A 4138-nucleotide genomic window follows, 5' to 3' on the forward strand; every position below is an offset into this window, starting at 1 on the left:
TACTGGCACTTGCGTTTGAGGGTTGCGGACAGCTTCCCTTAGGAATATTGCCTTTCTGCACTCTCTACAACTTGTAGCTGTTCTCCAGTTTGATCACTCCTTCTTCTGCTTTATATCCGTGTATAGGCAAACACTTGTCTCCCTCCTCCCTATTCCGGCGATTCGGCGCGCTTCGATTAATTGAATTGCCTGTGCCCAGAGGTAGCCACACCTGATTTGGTTATACAATTGATACAAGCAGCATCTGCCGGTCTTTTTGCACTTTTCTGAAGTGAAAGAATACGATGCGTAGCCGCACAACTCACCGTCACTATCTGTCACAGTTGCCTGTACCAAGTTATTGCTTCAAGTAATACGTCTTTTTTCATATTTGATAAACACACTGTTCAATAACAAAACGGCACACTATTTGAATGAAAAAAAACATTAACTTTGTGAAATAAAACAGAGTAAATGACCCCAGCCCGGTCCTGCAATACAAAAATGCATTTGTAGAATTGTGTATATCTCGAAGTCAAATAACAAAATAAAATAGGTTTTCATAGCATTTACCAGTGTCCCCCCGTTGCGTAACTACTATTGTTGCTATGTTCTGTGAATAAGAGAACACGAAATTTAATACTGTTTTTCAGCACGTGTGAGTTTCCGGTTTAATTGAAAGTGTGTCAGCTTAGTTTTTGCAAAAATAATAAAATTAAACAAACGCATATGTGTCCTTTTTCAATACATTAGCTTTATTTAGTTAATCGTACACCGTTAAAGTGCTGCTTTAACTACTCCTCGTCTCTTACCTCAAATGCGTCTGGTTTTGACATTTATCCATTGATTTGAGTCCTTCACATATCTTAGTCTTGTGCAATTCGCCCACTCATCAATTAATTTGCATTAAAATCACTCTATATTTTTGTTTATAATATGGACTAGTTAAAGAATGACATAAGGTTGTATGAAGCAATCCCATACGTTGTCGTTGACATTCCCACTCTTTCCACGTATTTTAAGCCGACTATTTCGCTAAGCCCCTCCTTTAACCTATCCCTTTCTCTTCGTAATATATTTTACACCGGAAGCGAAGCGGCACTTTTTTACATTTGGTTTAAAAGAAAAATCATTAATACGCTATGAATACTTCAACATTGCCGAAGTTAAGTTTCTTTGCCTTATTTGTTATATATTTTTTGATGCTGCTCGTTTTCTCATATGCCTACTTACCTTAGAATTAAAAATTATTACCTTAATAACTTCAAAAGGTTAATTTGCTATTCCTGTTTTACAACGATCATCTCCGCTTTTACATGTTACTTACGATTACAACGAATTTTGTAACCACTTTACAGTATGGAGCTGCAATGCTTCGTAAATGTTTTCTTAATAAAATGTAAATTTCTTATCTTTTTCCATGCTGACTGTCGTGCCACTTATTGCCAGCCTTACTGTGTATTTGTGTACTCATGAACGGTACCGCAGGAATTCGTTTTAACGGCTTAAAAGAGCCAACACTGTGTAACATATTATTGCGCACCTTTTGTTTGCTGCGTTTCACCCTACTTGTGTACTTTGTTTTCTCGACCCACTCCCAGGCAAATCGTTTGCCGTCATTTCCAGTGTATTTTCTTGCTCAGCCCGCGATGTCCCCTCCGTTTGGTTATCCGTTGTTACTTGCTTCGTTGCCATAATCCTTTCCTTGTCCTCAACTTCACAGCCTCCGTCTCCTCTGTTTTCATCTCGTTCTGTGATACTTGTTGCGCCTTCTCCATCGCTCTTTTGCTTACTGATTCTGTGGTTCCCTGGTCTCCCGCGTGGGCCGGCAGATCAGCTGGTCCTTCAACCCGCCTGAGAATTACCGTATCACTTATGTCTGCAGCTCGCCTTTTCTCTTTTCGAGAGATGCTTGAAACGAAAAATAACGGTTGACGGGAAGTGCTTGAACCGGGGGATTCCTCTAAACGCAGCACTTCGTGTTCTGTGTAAACCTCGTCGTCCCTCTTTGGACCTCTGGTTTCTTCACGGGAACCTGAGTGGCAGAACGTGCCCAGCCGATGGCATTTCTCTGTAGTAAGGTCCTGGATCCACACACCTTTACGCCGTCACGGAACGAGAATTCGTTACATTCAGCCTGAGGACGAAACCCTTATAGAGCCTTTCCGAAATGAAGCGACTGCCACACTTGTTTCCAGGGTCAACAACATGGTCGGGGTAACTTTGAACATCGTTTTCCTCGTACTGCTGCTGCAAAAAATCTGTTAGAGCACCAATTAAAAAAACACAGTTTCTCATATCCGCACTGTACAAAAAAAAACACAAATTTACACATCTTTAATTGTTGAAAATAGCTTATTCAATTTCTAAAGTTATCAGTTTTGTAAGCAACTCCTTATAATTCATTCATGATTTATCGTTCACATCCGCAACTTTCTATCCTCACATTTTATCGCCCACGTTCATTGCTCAACAATTTAAAAAATACTGCTTAACTAAAATATATTCTTCGCAAAAAAAAAAAATAACTCACTCAACAAAAGACTCTATATTAAAATAATAACAAAATGCAACCCATTCCTCACCACGTGACTTCCCCGTGCGCGATTCCACTCTTTTGAATGATGTGTGTGCACCTTTATAAGACTTACGTCCTTTTGAGCTATCTCGCTCACATTCACGCGTTTTTTCCATCTGTCTCTAACATCATTGCAGCCTTCCCGGCCTCTTCCTCTCACTTTTATGTCGTTCCGTGCCGTAAATACCAACATACAATGTAAGAAGTTAGGTTGCATAACAAATCCTCAGAAGAATCTTTATCCTATCCCCCACTTAAAATAATGAAAACCTGACGTAATGTGGGTATTCCCTTCGTTTTTCTTTGTGAAAACTCTCCATTTTGAGAAACGTTTCTAAGTGTAAGAAGTGTTATGTGATAAGTTCCTGTAGGAAGAAAATCCTCGAATGGAGTAAAAATATTTCACGTGAAAAAATTAAAGGTGGTCGCAAAGGTTGAAAGCTAAAATATTGACAGCAAATAGTAGAATCAGAAATGTCGCGTGTCTCGACATTCGTTTGACCAACAAATTGTCGATATATACAAATATTATAACGGTTAATTATTACATTTGGATTAAAAATTACAGGACACATACAAGCGTCTATATTTTAATTGCTTCAATCCACGGGAATCCTTCTTGAAGAGTCCGTAAACGATATTTCTGGCACTTTCATTCGCGTTTGGAATCTTTTTAATGAAGCATAATTTCGGTTCGCTGGAGTGTCAAATTGATTTGAAGGTCAGCATTTCTTCTCAGTGCGCCCACAAGCACTTTCACATTATTTTCAGATTTTCCTCTAAACCCCGGAGGCGTATGTCAAAAATAAATTAAATTGCGATAACGCAGCCAGTAGACAGCTTGCTCTCGTATCAACTGCATCAAAAAATATGTTTTGAATGTGGTTACCTTTTGTTTTAAGCTTATCATTGCTGTCAACCCTATTGTTGTGGCTTCCTTTATTATTTTCCAGCAGTTGCCCTGCTATTCCAATCAGTACAACCCCTACTGTAATTTCAGTTGTTCTCCAATACCATATTTTTAATTCTTTTCTTTTCTCACGGATTTTAACCTAGTGTCCAGGATAACGTTTAGCTACTTCTTTTTTCCGTACCGTATCTGACTTAATCAAAGCCCTGAGTTTGCATATCATGCAGTTCATATTATTCCTTCATTTTTCTCTATTTCCGCAATATCAGTCTCAACACTCTGGTTTGTTTTTGCTCAAAATGCTTCACACACACTTGAAATTTATTCTCCTCCCCCTTTCTCCAAGCTGCCTTTGCTTTTAAAAAAAAAAAAGCCTTGCTGCTCCTCATCAGCCAGGTTTGCTTCCATTGAGTATCTTAAATATTCGTTTTAAGGAAAACCGCATGAAAGCAAAAAATACGTATACATAAGTTCCCTCTCTGTACCCCTTTCGCTTCTTCAGTCATTTCCGTTAGTGAGTTATTTTTGGTTTTTTTAGGGATTATCGAAAAAAAGGAGTTGGATGTTAGAACACTATCCAAAAACTATTAAAAAATACTCCTATAATTGTGAAACAATTTAGGGTGAACTCTTACGTTCTTCTCACAGCCTTGTTGTAGAGACACTTGCTT

This window comes from Trypanosoma equiperdum (genome assembly GCF_001457755.1).
Source record: "Trypanosoma equiperdum strain OVI genome assembly, contig: ctg_1213, whole genome shotgun sequence".
Lineage (NCBI taxonomy): Eukaryota > Euglenozoa > Kinetoplastea > Trypanosomatida > Trypanosomatidae > Trypanosoma > Trypanosoma equiperdum.